The 17,742-nt window shown below is 37.2% G+C and overlaps 1 protein-coding gene and 1 long non-coding RNA gene across 2 annotated transcripts in view; both read right to left on the reverse strand.

Moving 5' to 3' along the window:
- LOC119786638 (meiosis 1 associated protein) overlaps positions 1 to 17,742 on the reverse strand; it is a 158,192-nt gene that overhangs the window by 111,190 nt on the left and 29,260 nt on the right. The window lies entirely within an intron of this gene.
- Positions 1,855 to 15,788, reverse strand: LOC119786644. The gene is made up of 2 exons (XR_005281211.1): positions 15,588 to 15,788; positions 1,855 to 2,642 (listed from the first exon to the last, which is right to left on the reverse strand). It is a non-coding gene; the product is annotated as an uncharacterized LOC119786644 (long non-coding RNA).

Genomic DNA, 17,742 nt, shown 5'->3' on the forward strand with positions numbered 1-17,742 from the left:
ATTTGCCAGATCATTATTCGTATTTCTTAGTTTATTTGTGTATTCTTAGTTCATTATGTTGTTGTGTCAGTTATTCATGCTGGTTAAGAGTTTTAGTCCCGTATGCCAGTTTTAGTCCAGTAAGCCTGGCTCCTTGGAGCAGACCAGTTTAAAGTCCGGCATTTATGCTGGTGCTCTGTCTTGTCTATGTTCCTCTCTACCACTGAGCCTGCCTATCTTCATCTGAGCGTCTGTCTTCTGCAGCCACTGCAGCTCGCTTATCCTCAGCAGCCGCATCCTTGTCTGTTCTGTTGTAATATTTTTCTGTCATTAAACATTTTGAAACTTCCCATTGTCTGACTTGCCTTGAATACTGGGTCCATCTGTAGCATTAATGACATTAAATCCACAAAATGTTTCTAAGGACACCTTCTAATACAAATAACACTGATGAATGTTTCCCTTTCTGTATTTTAGAAACATATTTATGGCTAAAATTAAAACAATTGAGTTGAAACCTGTCAAATCAACAACTTTCTGCTTCTGCCATACTTTGATTTATACTTTTAAACTGACTTCATTCTAAATGCTATGAATATAATGCAAGCAACAAGAGAGAGTCTACTGAACTTTAACCCACCCTTTTTAACTTTCAAAATAGAAGACCGGAATCCTCTGTGCTTATTAACTTCCTGTTTTGCAGAAAAAACAGTCGACGGTCCACAATGGACAGCACACAAGGTTAAAAACAGGTATGCAGGGTCAATAAAGACTTGGCTACATACACTTCTGTGTGATGGGGAAACTCCTCAAAGTGTCAGTAGGTGACAGGCCCATTAAAAAAAGATGTCGGAGTTTGAAAATTCATATAACAGGTGTGCTAATCTGCACTTTGTGTGTGGTTTTTATAAAGGCAATGTCCGCTGGTATATATCTGACAATTTAACCTCCACATTTATCATATCTACTTTCCACATGCTTCCAATTTCCAACAAAATAATTAGCCATCAGTCTCACCTCAGAGGCTCCATTCACTGACCTGCTGCACACTTAGTCACACACAAGCAGGTTGCATTACTGACATCAAACCTACAAATTATCTTTTCTAATCTACTCATGTCTGTGTTTGTCTGCAAAAAGCTATTATGAGCAACAAAGCATCCTTGCAGGCTGCAGCTTTCGGCCAAGAAAGAACAACGGCTCTCTCTATACTTCTCCCTTGTGACAAAAGAAAGGCAAAAACACGAGGTAATGCCTTAGAAGCCAGCACTTGATTAGAATGAAATGATATTACAGCAAACTGAAAACACACACACAGAAAAAATACATGAAAAACAAGGTTATTATGAAGACATACTGGAATGAAATGGGGTAATGAAGAAGCAGGGGATTATGTGCATGCATGCTAAACTCCAAGTTGACATATAACAGAGAAGCACTTTTGCTAATTTACCACATCCACAATAATTTATTTTTTCTCATTTAATAAACTTTAAATTTATATACCACAAGGAACAAAGACAACCACCAAATCTTTTATTTAGGACTCTCTGCAAAGTTATTAGGCTAAGGCTTAATGTCTTCTGACAAGATATTTTCAGAGTCTGACAGCAAATAAAGACTAACCAGGCAGTCGTAAATGCAACTGGAAAAGGGCATTTATCCCTGAGCAAGAGAGGACAATAGAGAAAAACACCAAGAGGTCGACAGTTAAAACAAAAAACAAACCATCATCTTATATTGTCTGTGATGTCAGTGTCTAGTGTATGCCTGATTAGGATATTTACACTCTTTCTGATTTCATTTATAGACCAAAAAATGGCACGTATATCTACAGCACATTTGTTTTAACAGTTACCAAGATATGTTCTAGTTTTTTTTTTTTTGTTCAGCACTCTGTCTATTTGGAGTGCTTTATGAAGTTTAATGAAAACCAAAGTGTTGCCACAATCATCAGCAACCTTTTTATGAGGGGGGGATGGGGTTACAGTTGACTTGGGGCCCTAGGCAACTGTCTAGTAATGCCTAAGGGTAAATCCCCCCCCCCCTGCTTACAGTAAATGTGGTGGAAATAAGAATCTGATAGCTGTTACCTGGAAGACTGCCAGGGGATTGGTGAAGAGGAAAGCCAACAACAGCTTAATGAAAAGAAAGGAACAGTGTGAATTATCAATATCTAAGTTTTTAACACATTTCAGGATTATTTCCTAACTGTTGGCAACAACTAAGAAAAAGGTTGGTTTCTTGCCTAATAAACAAAATACATACTACCAAAATATGTCCTCTACCAAAGGCCTGGGAGCTTGAGAGTTCTTCGCAGTATCTCTGCTGTCCCTAGAACTGTGAATTTCTGGACTGAGATCTCTGATGTTTCTCCACATATCTGGAGGTTAGTGCCCCATGTGCTCTTTTATCCACCATCTTGGGAGGCAGCTCCCATTTTGACCTGGGGGACTCCAGTTTGTATTCTGCACAATATACGAGCCACTTGGTTATGATGATCCTTGTATTCATTTCCTGCCAGTATCTTACACCCTGCTGTGAGATGATGGATTGTTTCTGGGGCCTCTTTGCATAGCCTGCACCTGGGATCTTGCCTGGTGTGGTAGATCTGGCCTCTGTTGCTGCGGTGCTCAAAGCATGCTCCTGTACTGCCATGGAAGCTATAATGGAATATATACAAAACAGAAATTATGCAGTGGCTGATACACTACTACTGTATACAATGGAAATATACAGAGTGAAAGTAGCAGCAAGTAACTGGTTGAACAGTTATCTTGCTAATAGACATCAATATAGTCAAATTGGCCAGTTCCCATCTTCATGTTTGAATATTAATACATGAATACATAATACATAAAATAAACAGCATATAATACTTTATATATAATACTGTGTTGAAGTCTGGAGTATCACATATGAAAGTTCTTTATAAAAGTATTTACTATACAAAAAATGGCATTAAGGATGATATAAAATGTTTGGTATTGGGAACATACACATTATTTAAATCAAAACTCATGAAATTTATGGACTTAGTACACTTTAAAACTGCTCTGGTGATGCTTAAAGCTAAAAAAAATATAATAATTATAATAATGCAAAATAATGAAAAATAATTTAATGCAACCATGTGACTGCAACACTTGTGTGTAAATCAGCATGTACAGTATTTTTTATGGAATGGTTTTGATAATGAATTTATGCAAAGTGCAAATAATGTGTATAAATATGAATGTGATTAAATGTTCTGCTAATTCTGAATGATGCATCCATTCATATTAAGCTCTGATCTGGGGAGTATCTTCCAATTGCTGGTATTTTGATTTGTGTTGATATTGTGGTCATACATGGATATGCCTGTGGATACACACACTCATAATTCTAAACAGTAAATTTAAAGTAAGAACTTGTATAATATACATATATATATATGTTTTCTGTTATAAATGTATATATATATATATATATATATATATATATATATATATATATATATATATATATATATATATATATATATATATATATACATATATATATATATATATATATATATATATATATATATACATATATATATATATATATATATATATATATATATATACATATATATATATATATATATATATATATATATATATATATATATATATATATAACATCACTGCTTCTGTGCTGTCCTTGAGCCCCGCCCTCTATAGCCATTGGTAGGAATTGGTCATAGCTACTTCAGCTATCTGTCGGTGGTGTTTCCCATGCAGGGGTTTTTCCTCCCATAAAGGTTCCTCTAGTTTATTCTGTTTAAGCTTCCATTCCCTGAGACATTCACTGAGTGCTTCATCCCTTGGGGCCATCTTCCTGATATATTCTTGGAACTTGGATGTTTCTGATCTTCCATGGTGGCTCTGATGCTCACTAGACCTCTCCTTCTTCCTTGCGCTTTGCGTATAGTCTGTGGTTACAGGATTTGGGTTAGAATCCACCATGCATGGAGAGTAGCTTTCATGTTTTAACATCAATGGCCTGAATTTCCTCCTTAGGCCAATGCATTATCCTAGCAGGGTGTCTGATTACTGGCAAGACATAGCTGTTGATTGCTTGGACCTTACCATTAAGCTTTCTTCTCAGAACTTGCCTCAATCATTCCAGTTATTTGGCTGTCGCTGCTTTCCTTATGACCTCTTCATAGTTGCCATTTGCCTGTGGTATTTCAAAGTACTTGTAGCTCTATTCTAGATCTATTCAATCATCTCCTCTGGGAGTGCATGCCCATTGTATAGATAACCTTCCCTCTCTCTGTCAACATCCATTTTTCCAGCTCGTATGACATTCTAATGGTCCTGCTGTAAATCCTGGTGTGGACCAGTGAGTCAATGGCTCGCTCATTCTTAGCATGCTTGATGTCATGGTTGTACAGGAGGTGGCTGATGGATGCCCCATTTTTGAGATGGTTTCCATAGACAGTCTTGATTGTGACTACCTATGGATACCAAAAGTCAACAAACGTAGAGACTAAGACTAAAGTTTACTCAGGAACTTTGATTACAACAAAACAACAACAAAAAATGGCCTTTGTTGATAGCCTGAGCCAGTATTTGAGATTGAGACACTCGAACTGATCTCTAGTGTTCTGTTCTGTGTTATAGCCTAATGCTGTGTACAATGTTTCTCAAGAAGTACCTAAAAAATGAAAAATGACCTCCTTCAAAGCTATCTACAAAAAATAGATAATCATTTATGGTCACTGTAGCGTGTCCTGCTGTCACAAGTTCTTCAGGGCAGTTAAATTAGCTTCATTTCTAAGGGGAAAAAAAACAAAAAAAAACAGAACTTGTCTGCTGCCCGCTGAGTGGTTTGAATAAGTCAAAAGAAAACTAGGCTTTAAAAAATAAATCAGGGTGAGTGAGAGAGCAGCTGATGACAGGAAGAATTTGAAAGAGTATAAAGAAAATTTGTGAAAAAATACACTCTGCGTCCTCCTGTTCCTTTGTCCAATTGGCTGAGGTCCTGACCGGCGCCACCGGCAATTGATGACATCACTCTGTGAAACACAGTGGGGAAGGTGGGGCCTCTGCTGCCTCTGGTCACCCAGGCAACAGGTCTGCAGTCAATACATCAACTCTGCCAAGAAGTGTGCAGCCAGTTTTCTTTATCCTCCTTTTTTAAGCTTCTGATTTACCCCGATATGAAAATAGTTCAGTTTAAGAGCACATATTTAATCATAAGTGACTTTCTCTTCTGCTTTTCTTCTTCTCCATCTTCCTATTTTAGCCTCTTTTTCCCTCTTCCTCCTTTTGGTACTTCTATTTCTCTCTCATCCCCTCCTCTTCAGTCCATTCAGTATTCAGGAGAGTCCATCGTAAGTGGATTGGTAGTGCGCCCACTTAAAAGGAGTGGAGGAATCACACCACTAATCCCATTGTGACAGAACAAGAGCGGAGGCCTGCCAATATGCTGAAGTGTGTGTGTATGTTTAAAATAGACTGAGTGTGGCATTATTTTCAGTATGGGGAAAATGCATTTGAGAAAAGGAAGAGAGGGGGATATCCTAAGGAATAGGAAAGACAGGGAGATAGAGCACACTTTGTGTGTCTGCCTCAGTAAATCAGGCATATAATGCCAGCTTTTAGGAGAAAGCCTCTTCAGACTCCTATGATAAGTGGAAGGCTTCTCTGATCTGAACATAAAAGGCTCAGCAGAGGGAGAGAGGAAAAGGGTGGAGAGGAGAGAAAGTGGAAGCGGAGGAAAGGAGTTAAATTAGGAAGCACAGGATTGAGAATCCTTTTGGTTTGACCAAAATAAAATGAATGTTTTAATGTCCCAAAGAACTTTCTTGCTTTTTTACCCATAATAGGTGACCCGAAAAAGTTGGAGAAGACTTTGGACTGATATGTCCTGATGGCAGCACAAAATTCTGACTTTTCTTTGGTATTACAACGGATCCTTATAGTTTAAGATTAGTTCCCCCAAAAACATTAGGAACGAATGGGGAGAACACTGTAGTCCTTGATCAGAGCATGTACTTTTTGGAATATGAAGGTAATTTTCAAAACATCTAGAAACACATATCACAAAGAGCAAGAAGCCTGATTACCACTGAGATGAAAAAAATATATTTTTCACCTGCCTCAGAGAATCTGCCTTTCTTTAACATGATCGCTCCTGATTAGCCTTGATCAGCTCCAGCTGTTAGACCACACCCACAGGTCCCACCCTGAAATAAGAGAAAGTACCGGAGACAACCTCCCAATGTGCTGTGGATATGATAGTAGTTGCCCTTCCTCTACAATACAAATGAGCACAAAGCTATGTTGATATTCTACATATTTTGAAAATGCCCATTTTCGCAACTGTGGTATTTCTATTGTTACCACTCCCTGTTGGTCTAGGGGAGTGGGAGCATAAACATATAGGCAGAAACTGGTAAATTCTTCTAAAATTATGATTTATTTGATAACAAGAGGTGCAAGCAATAAACACACAAAAGGAGGGTGGATGAGGATGCTGTGAAAATTACAAAGTTAAATAAAAGAGAACCTCAAAAAGAGGATTGTGCCTAACTACAGATTTAAACAAAGGGGATTCTTGCTAATAAAACACAGAGAGCACAGGTGAGAAAGAGGAAAAATAAAGAAAAAAGTGAAACACAAATATGATGGCGACAGCCGTCACACTATTAAGTAATAAATACAATTTAAATAGCTTGTATATATGTTTGTTCACACACAGAATTTTGAAAACCACATGAGATGTATCCGTAATTCAGTCACAGCTCTTGTGCTCATTCGTGCTCATCCTTGCAAACTAAATGTAGTTAAAACTCCCAGCGGAATCCAAATATGCCATGCTATCATCCTTTAACTAGTTCTGGTGTCCTTCTTCGTCATTTTACAAGATTGACATGCTGATTACATGACTTGTGCAATGGGGGAAAAATAAATTATCCATTGCATTTTTGGGAAATTTTGGTGTGACCTAAAATTTGGTGTGACCCCAAATCATAAAAGGCATTCAGCAAATTTATTTTTGCAATTGCAGTTTGATGGTTAATAAAACCTAGCCAGTAATTGCTTATACTGTACGAGCCAAGCAAACGGTCAAAAAGAATCATGTAAAAACCATATCTAAGTCAATCAAACAGCCACTCAGATTTAATATTAGCAACATGAGGATCAATACTCATCTTGAAACAGCAACTAAAACCAAACAGAGTAGTAAAGCTAACACTGACTGCCATCAAGAAAACATCTTATAAGAGTCTATCTAAAGCAAACAGTTTAAAATATTATTTAACCTCTTTGTAAACAAACCACTTGTCCTGATATACAGTCTTTAATCTTTAACCACATCCCAAACAAAGCTTTACTAAAATACATAATGTGTACATTCACATCTGGATTTGTAGAAAGCATCTGATTAAAGTAGCAGCTTTTTTTAAAAGTTTATAACAGAATAAAACGGAGAAATATTTAGTGGTATCAACATATCGCCTGAATTTTAATGGCCTCTGTTTTATTGAGGCTTCAACCACTTTTTGAATAAACTGTCAAAGCTCCACCAAAGCCTTGGCCAGTCATCCATGCTGTTATCTGCTGCTTCTTCTCCCACTGATCACTCTGTACAGCCGCAGGCTCTTCCCAGCATGGTCAATCTAACATTTTTAATGACTAATCCCCACAACCTGCATGTAGGCCACAGTCCCAGGGAATCTATTAATGCTGTTATAAGGATAATGCATGCTTCATCAAGAACCTTGATTTGCTGCCACCAATATTATTAAACGCCTCCATTTGTATTTGAACACAAAGGTTTTTTTTGATGCTTAAAAAAAAGTAGAGGAAGTTTCACACAGTTTTTATGCATTGTTATGCCAATTATTTATGCAATATATGTAATAGCTTTTAAACATAATGCTACTTACAGTTTTATAATTAATAAAAAATAAGATTTTTGAAATGTAAAATACTGTTGTGTGTGAAGTACCCATTGTTGGAGATGTCCTATATTTCATATTTATCTATGTATTCTGTTTATCTATGTATTAATTAGGACAATTTCACACTATTAAATCAATTCCATAATGACTCTAACAGATTATTAAATTTCTTGTGTCTTAACTGAAGTGTTTTGTTGATAATACACAGAACTACAGCTAGAATGTAAAATACACAAAGACTCTTTGAGGATGAACTGATCACAGGAAGATATTTCTGATCTTTGTCCTGGTCTCTTCAGTTTACATTTACTTTCTCTTACCTCATACGCAACAGCCTTTATGTTTTGAGACCTCTTTTGTTTTAATCTCCCCCTTTTCCCTCCTACATACGGTACACTTATCTCCCACCAGGCACAAACACACCTATCTTTCATTTGTGACACCCCTGTTTTCTTCTCTGTGCTCCCACCACTCCTCGCCCAGTGGGAGGCACAGAGAGGTTTATAGAGTCTGAAGTGATATCGTCGTTATTGCTCCCCTCTGAAGCATACAGTGCAATACACACAAGCACAAATAAAGAACCATCAAAGGCATGCAGTTGACCGAGCAGGCAATGAAGGGACTCAAATTCACACAGAGAAAAAAACCCCGAAAACAATAATACCCACTCCTACACCTCAGAGCTCCTCTGTCAGCTGTCAAAGAAGTGTGTTCCCACGCTGTGGGGAGTGTGTCTTATGATCAGCCAGCTGTGTGTTTATGTAGGTGGTGTTTGTGTGTGTTCTGTGACGCCAAGGCTGTTCCCTGGGGATTAAACCCGTGTCTTAGGGTCAGACCAGGCTGAGCCGCTGCTAGCTGAGGACCTACCGACACTCGAACACTCCGTCAGTGACCTAGGGATGGAATCAGCAGATGCCACATCTTTCCAACAAAACACATTAGCAGATTTAGGGCTGCATCATGGTGTGTATCAGCTACTGAGGCAAATCCATCAAAGTGAATTAGATGGACATGCATCAAGTAACAGCAAGGAAGAGAAAGTATCTAAGTTACGTAGGTTTCCTCACAAAAGATGTGAATACTAAACACATGCATTATTGTAAGCAATAGCAGTTGGTAAGACAAACTAGAAATTTGTCATCCGCATTTAACCATTTCCTCAGCATGCAGTCAGCAGCATGCCGTTCCAAAGGAGCATTCTGAGGATAAGGGTTGCCTTACGCCCTGCTGGTTAACCAGTAGGCCACCACTCCCTCAAAATGACATTGAATATACAATAAACTGTGGTTATATATACATAAACATCCCTGCTGACAATCAAATAAACCATCAGCCCATGTCTTTGACTGCTTTTTCAAATTGTAGTTCTGGCCTGTCTCTCTGGGAAGTTTTTTTATCTTTTAGATATTATCTTTGAATACTTCTATCCTTGTAGATGCAGTTGAAATGAAAGGATAGAGGGGATTTTCCAGAGTTGTACAAACTGCTTGATGAAAAAGAAACTGCTTCACTGAAGCTTTAAAGCCTAATTCAATATTCAGAATAATTAAATACAAATTTCAAAAATGTACACCTGGGTTTGAGGTTTGTTTATGACTTGAGTCACAAAGTTAAACATTGAAACAAGACAGAATACAGATATATCAACTTCTTATTCATGGAACAGTTAGCTGCTGCTTATAGGGGTGGGCGATATATCGAATATACTCGATGTATCTCAAGTTTTCCCACGCACGATAGTTAAACGACTCAATCGCAACCATTGAGTACAAATTAGCATGGCGACATTAAGCCATCTGCATCTAATTCACTGAGAGCAAACGAAATATGGCGACAGCAGGTGTTTCGTTTAAGCAATATATGGCAGTGGTGTGGATTTCACCCAAAAAGAAACAAAAGGCGCTAATTTGTAAGACGTGCCGCAAAATCATTGCCGCAAAATCATTGCAAAAGTTAGGAGTACAAATTTATTCCACCACCTAAAAATTCATCCTGCTAAATGAAGAATGCCAGCATCTCAGTGCAAACCGATTAAAACGTAAAATACATTTTTTGTGCTTCTTTATATTTCGCAGCACATAAAGATCAATGCAAATAATTTTAAGATGCTCTAATAACGCTTTAATTTTTTGCACAGTACACACATCTGTTTTTGTAATTTGAGGTCAGTTTCTTTTTTCATTCTGCATTTTTTTTTATCAAGCACAGAAGAGACCTTGTTTATTTTGCATTTTACGTAGTATTGCGTGTTTTTGCTTTGTTTCCTGTTTGGTTGCTGGGATCTTGTCAAAGGTCTAATAATGGCACCAAAAGACATAATGCTGCAGTATTATTTGTGAAAAGCTTTGAGGTGGTTAAAATACAATGTTTTGAATTTGAAACCAAAAGTTTGAAAGAGTATATCAATGCAAATTTTGCCCTCTGTTGTTTTTAACGGTAATTTAAACATATCCTCATATATATCGTGTATCTCGATATAGCGCAAATATATCATAACATTAGATTTGCTTCATATCCCTAACTGCTTATCTGGGTTTTATTTTTATTTTAAAATTTCATATTCATATTGATTGGTTTGTTGTGGCAAGCATTATATATATTGTATATCTAGCATTACAATGTGACAAATTAGAATTTTTAATATTTAAACCAAAATTTAAAAATATTAAAAAACATTTCAAAGCATTTTCTCCATTTGTGTATGTTAAAAAACAACAACAACAACACATTTGTTGAAAATTAAAAGCCAAAGAAATATACACGTGAAAAACAATGCAAGCTTAAACCCTTCGTGTTGAAAAACCTTTGCCACACCTGGTAACATATCTTTCCTTCTACAAGCAGTGATAAACCTGTTTCTGGATTTTTTCTATTTTCTCTCCAGAAATACCCAATATCTGAATGACCTTGACCTAGCTGATCCTATTTTAACCATCTAATTTAGATTTAAAGACCTGTCACATCCAGATGTATGGTGCCTTCAGTCTGGATTATATCCTACCAATTGATCCAATCCAGAGCATCACTGACTTTTGCGGGATATTGACGTATCATTAAAACCAGTACTCGAGTTGAGGGGGGAAAATCATCTCCCTTCTTAAGTTACCATCCCCCCATACCATCCCCTGTGACATTTCATCACTGAATGTGTAAATTTATATTATATATTAACAGTAATGTGCAATAATATTATAATAATAGAAGGCAAAAACTAACACTTCAGGTAAGTCAAGAGTCAGAAGACATTACCTCTTATAATCTTAATATTGTGTCACCAAATATGTAGAAGTCCTAATCTCTGGACATAGCAATAGCATGAAAAACTAGGTAAACTAGTTTGAAGCGCAAACATTTTTCTGTTGCGTTTTGACACACGCAAATTAGTGTAGAGTGTACAGGCATTGCTAAACATTCAAAATCGAAATTTTGGTTGTGAATGGTACATAAAATGAATCTGTAGACCGCTGCTGTTTTGCTAGATGACAGCCAGAATCTAGAAGATGTTGGTGAGATGAGGAGCTGTGGCCGAGAGCAGTGGAGGAAACCCGGAGAAGAGTATCAAAGGTTTGAAAAATGCATTTTAATTAAGCAATTTAAGACACATGTTAAGATTATCATCTTGAAAGAACTGCCAAATGTGATGTGAACCCTTAGCAAAAAGTAGTTTATTCAAGTATACTAAAAGCGCACTAATTTCATACTTAATATCACTTAGGGTTTCTTATTCTAAACTATATTTCATATATATTCATATAACTTTATTCTTTACTAAAGTATACTTAAACTATACTTTAGTAAACTTAAAAATTTCCCAATTTAGTTCGAGAAGTATTAATTTAGTAATACTTCAAGTACACTAAAAGTACATTGTTCGGTATACTTTCTAAACTTATACTTAAGTATTCCTAATAGAATTTACTTCAAGTATACTACTTTTTGCTAAGGGAATGTCTGGCCAAATATCATAAATGAACTGAATGTTTAGATCTGACTGCAAGGTTCCTCGTGTGACTTGTAGAATGCCTTTTGTCTGATCAATTGTAAATATAGTTTAATGGACCTTTTAGAATAGTTTTAACTCATTCATTGCCAGCATGTTGTCTAGCTTACTTTAAATTAGCCAATAGAAGCAATACTGGTTTTCTGATAAACAGTCTATTCTATAAAATAAATACTCTAAATGAATATTTAAAAGGTGAGGAAAATTATTCGATTTTATAAAGGCTTATTTCATTTTCAGGCTAATTTGAATGTATTTAAAATTGTAAGCAGTTTTTTCAGACATCCATCCATCCATCCATCCATCCATCCATCCATCCATCCATCCATCCATCCATCCATCCATCCATCCATCCATCCATCCATCCATCCATCCAGCCAGCCACTTCTTCCAGCTCTTCAGGAGGAACCCCAAGGCGTTCCCAGGCCAGCTGAGAAACATAGTCTCTCCAGGGTGTCCTGGGTCTTCCCCGGGGTCGGGACGTGCCCGGAACACCTCACCAGGGAGGCGTCCAGGAGGCATCCTAACCAGATGCCCGAGCCACCTCAACTGGCTCCTCTCGACTTGGAGGAGCAGCGGCTCTACTCCGAGTCCCTCCCGGATGACCGAGCTTCTCACCCTATCTCTAAGGGAGAGCCCAGCCACCCTACGGAGGAAACCCATTTCGGCCGCTTGTATCCGCGATCTCGTTCTTTCGGTCATGACCCAGAGTTCATGACCATAGATGAGGGTAGGAACGTAGATCAACCTGTAAATCTAGAGCTTCGCTTTTTGACTCAGTTCTCTCTTCACCACGACGCGTCGGTACAGCGCCCACTTCACGGTAGATGCTGCGCCAATCCGCCTGTCGATCTCCCGCTCCCTTCTTCCCTCATTCATGAACAAGATCCCAAGATACTTAAAGACACCCCCCCTGACCCGGAGAAGGCACTCTACCCTTTTCCGGCTCAAGACCATGGCCTTGGATTTGGAGGCACTGATCCCCATCCCGGCCGTTTCACGCTCGGCTGCGAACCGATCCAGCGAGAGCTGCAGATCACGACCTGATGAAGTCAATAGGACCACATCATCTGCAAAAAGCAGAGATGCAATCCTAAGGCCACCAAAATGGATCCCCTCAACACCTTGGCTGCACCTAGAAAGTCTGCCCATCAAGAAATTCTGTCCATTTTCAGATTTCACCTGTTTCAATTGAATTGATTGAAATGGAATAAAAAAAAAAAAACTTGACTTCTGGATTCAGATATTCGTTTGCAATGTTTTGTGAGGTTTTGTTCCAAATCTTAATAGATTATTTGCCAAAAGTTTTTCCAAAGTAAAATCAAAGAAGTGGCCTACCATGACTATGAAGCTGATCCCAGTGGGAAATGAGTCCCTAATTATATAGGGGCAGTGATAGCCATGGCAGTCCAGGGACTGACTGCAGTTCTACTGTAAGATGCCTTGGTCGAGGTATATGACCGGCGTGCCTGACATGTAACAACCGTACCATATATAGGGCTTTACGTTAATAGAATATATTAATTAAGCTATGAATTCTTCTAAAAAAAAATAAAAAATCCACCATCCCCCTTCTTTTTTTTTTTTTTTTACAACTAGACTACTGATTAAAACTGCTCAAATGTCACCACTATCACCAATAGCTTATGCCAAACAATGTTTATAGAAATAACTTACTTTTTTTCTTTTCCTTTGGCAGGGGGAGGTGCCAAATGAAGAGCACTGCTTGTTTGAGTTCAGATGATTAATTAGGAATGTATTGTTCTTGTGAACTGAGAATGAGGATCACAGGAAGGACTCCTTTAAAACAGTTTATTGTGCTTCCTTTTCACTGCTGTCAGGCATTGGGGCTTAAAAAGGATCAACATTTCTCAGTTGACTGGCTTTAGGGGCCAATGCATTTTTGGGTGTGATTATGTGACTGTCTAGACAGATGACATTATTTTTTTTATCTTGTGTCTAATACTGGAAAACATGTAATTGAATACCTTTGAGTGTTTATAACACAATAATCTTCCAGTGAATCTTAATTTGATCATGGGTTTTGTAGGCTGATCTGGAAGTGTCCAGTGATTGTCTGCTCTACATTGAAAGATTTAGATTTTTTTAATTTAATTTAATAAAAACATTGTTACTTTTTTATAGCTGAGTTTAATAAACGTGGCAGGGAAACAAAAATAGGACAAACCGGTCTTCATGGTTCAATATAATCTACCTTATCATTTACTCTCACCAAGTATGGAGATGTTTTGCATGTGAATCCACAAAACTTCATCAAAACCTTCGTCCAATACTGATTTCTGGTCCATGCTAGAATGCAGCCTTTAATTTCTATTCATTACAGACATACGTGACATTGTTATGTGGACCATGATGTATGACGACATGACGGTTTGTGTTGCTTGGGTAATTTGCTTCAAATGAAATGGAAACACTGCAAATTTACATTCCTTTTTTAACTTTTTAAAGTTCACTTAAAATTTTAATTTCAGTTGGATCAAAACAAATATTTTAACGATCTGACTCTGGATTTCTCATTAGTGATGTCAGATGATTAAATGTGCATGCTGGACTAATCCATTGTTTACCTCCTAAAACTATTGCACAGCAATGAAGAATTAATAAAGCTAAAGCTTAATATTACTAAGGAAAGTGGCTTCAGCTAGTGTCAGGTCCACAATTATGGATTCTTAGAAATTTCCTGCACATACTTTGTCTTGTCCAGAGACAGCTATTTCTCTTACTTTGACTTACTCCAATTTTGAGATCAAAGAGAAGGACTGAAGTCAGTACATGCAGATATAGTACCTCCAGGTTAAAGTTGGGAATGAAACAAATGTTTGTTGATTCCGAAAACATTTTTCCGACTATATTCAATGTTGCTTCATTGCTTTCCAGTAAAAATACATTTTTAGACACAGGGTTTGACCACAGGGGAATAAAAGACAATATAATCCTTCTCAAATGGACCTTGCAACTTGACCTCCTCCCATTGTTCCTTTCAGCCCCAGAGCACATCCTAACCTTTTATAGGACACTCTTCCAACAATAAGAGAATAACCCGGGGACAGTCAAGACCCTTCTCAAAAACTTTCCAGTAGATCTGCAAGAATAAATCTACCTTTGTCTTTGTTGTTCACTGTACTATGTTTTTAATGCCTTTTGCACTTTAAATCACGTGTATACTATTGTATGTATACTGTTATATAAACATATAGACTAGCGTATAAGTCCGCCATCAACAAAGGACACGATAATAAGCAATAGAAAGCTAATTTTGGACAGAAGAGAAACCCTAACATTGTGCCACTGGGAGCTGTGAGCAATTACCCATGTTGAGAACTATGCAATTAAAAATTTAATTGAAGAGTTTATAAAATATTTTTCAGAGCCGCTATGAAGATATTGATTGGAAAATTTTTTCAAAGTCAACAGTACATTTTTCTCTAATATAAAGCCAATCTCTTCAAAAGTTTCCCCAAAGTGAAGTAATAATCCTTTTCTTTTCAGAGAAAATAAGCTTTCCTAACCTCATGTTAGCAGCTTGATATGAATAGCCAATCAAAAAACAATGACTGTAATCATATTAGTGTATAATCACAACACATGAGAATTAATAATATTAGTTATTTTCTTGTCACAAACCCACAACAGGTAGAACTTTACATACAGAAAAAGTGAACACTTCGAGATGAAGTCAACAGACTTCTACCAGAAATAACAGCTGTGGGGGTTTTGCTGATTGATGATTGAAGTGGCGTTTAGCAGGCTGTCATCCAATCACGGCTGGTAGAGAATTTGTAGAGTGTGTAGTCAACCAACAGTTTTCATTTTGGGGTACAGATGGAATGAAAGAAACAGGTAGTCACAAAAAAGTCACGGCAAAAACAATGAAATGGCAGCCACATTAAGGACAGTCATTGATGGGATATATATGAGTTTATATTGACAGTTCTTCTCCTGCAGAACTTTACCTTATTGACTACTCAGCAGAACAATTCAATTTCCCAATAGGTCATTACAGGAAAACACGTCAGTGCCTAAAATAAAGGCTCCTTTCTCTGTGGAGGTCTTGCATCAATATAGAGATTATTCTGCTTTTTTGTACTTTAATCATTGTTTTCATGTATAGGCTTATATACAACTAAAAAAGTGGCTATTGATTCAATGGTGTTGTATATCTGTTGTCAATAACTCTACGCTCTTTTTTTTTCCATACACTTTACCCCCCATTAATAGTTCAGATGTTTATTTATTTTAGCTTTTAACAGACAAAGCTTTTAGTGGATTGTGACTGTATGTATTACAGCAGTTTGTCTACTTTACAAAATAGAGAAATACTTTTATGACATGTCTAACACAAATTTTTTTGTTCAAATAATTTTCATACGTATTTTGCCTAAGGCTATGTAGGCGTACATACATCTCTCTCCAAAATTATTGGTGACCCTGGTAAACATGTGTAAAAAGCCTTCAAATAAAAATATCTTTTTGCAGAACCAATACGTTTCTGAATTATTTCTGAATTATAACCCTTGATTTATAAAAATGTAAAAAACCAAGTATGTTATAATTTCATACTTGAAGTATTTTCAGGGATTTGTATTCTGAATGTGACCAGACTTTTCCTTTAAAAGACCCGCCCTCTCTACTTAAAAAAAAACCGCTTGCAAGAGCATGCATGAGCCCGTTTCTCTTCATGCACACACTGTTTAAAATATGCTGTTCTCATAGCTCATACATGCCTACTGTGTCCACAAACCGCAGGGAATATATAATGGACTTTATTGCGAACTCAGTTAACTGACCGTTTGTACAAATGATAACTCAGCTTCCGCACGGTGCCTGCGCCATCTTTTGTATTAGTCGCTGCTGTTGGGCAGCGACAGTGGGCCGCTGTGACAGCAAATCCCATAGTGCTTTGCAAGGAGAGCTCTCCGCGCAAAGCATTCTGGGATATATCTGTCAAGACACTTTTTCTCTTACAACTCTTGACCATTTCCAAAGAACTGCGGTGAGAAAGCTGGGCTTCAATGACTGTCTGAAACTGTAGGTCACCACAAATATACGGCTAAAAGTGCGCATGCACACAAAAACATAGCTACTGTAACTGAAAGAGCATGTAGGACGGCCTTATGTAAACATACCACCAGAATGATTGACAATTAGGAAAACCAGTTATTGAGATGATCCACCCGGAAACAACATTACGTCCTCTATATCTTTAAGGCGAAGAGATAAAAGCAAAAATTCTTAACATAAAAAAAAAAAAAATCTCAGAATAAATCAAGAAAAGCACCAGCCCTCAAGTTTAAGTACTATGTTTTTTTAGCCTTTTAAAGGTTACATGCAGAAGTGGGTATTTTTGTATTTTATTCAATATTGCAGCTGTTAATATGCCTGATTAATTTGTAATAAACCAAAAGTAAAACAAAAGTAATTAATAATGGTGCCTATTGTCCCCGATAGCTCTGGGCTTACTCAGGTTAAAGGCTAAAGAGAAAAGAAATGGCACCACCCACCTGCAGTACCTCCACTATGAAAGACCTCTATTTTAGATCTACTCACACTGCTTTAGCAAAGTATGATACTAGGAAAGAAATTGTCTTACAGCACTAAAATGGAACCGTTGTCTGCGTCATGTTGACTTTTTATTGTTCTCAACCCAAAAAAACAACAAACGAAAAATAATAAATAAAAGAATCTACATGTACTATGTCATATACAATGTTCAAAATAAAAGAGAAAACAGGTGCTGGGTAGATCAGGGATGATTTATCCAGCTACTGTACATGATGGGATTCCTGCACACAATAAAGCT

This window comes from Cyprinodon tularosa, unplaced genomic scaffold, assembly GCF_016077235.1.
Source record: "Cyprinodon tularosa strain WSP-4 unplaced genomic scaffold, ASM1607723v1 ctg276, whole genome shotgun sequence".
In the NCBI taxonomy this organism is placed as follows: Eukaryota; Metazoa; Chordata; class Actinopteri; order Cyprinodontiformes; family Cyprinodontidae; genus Cyprinodon; species Cyprinodon tularosa.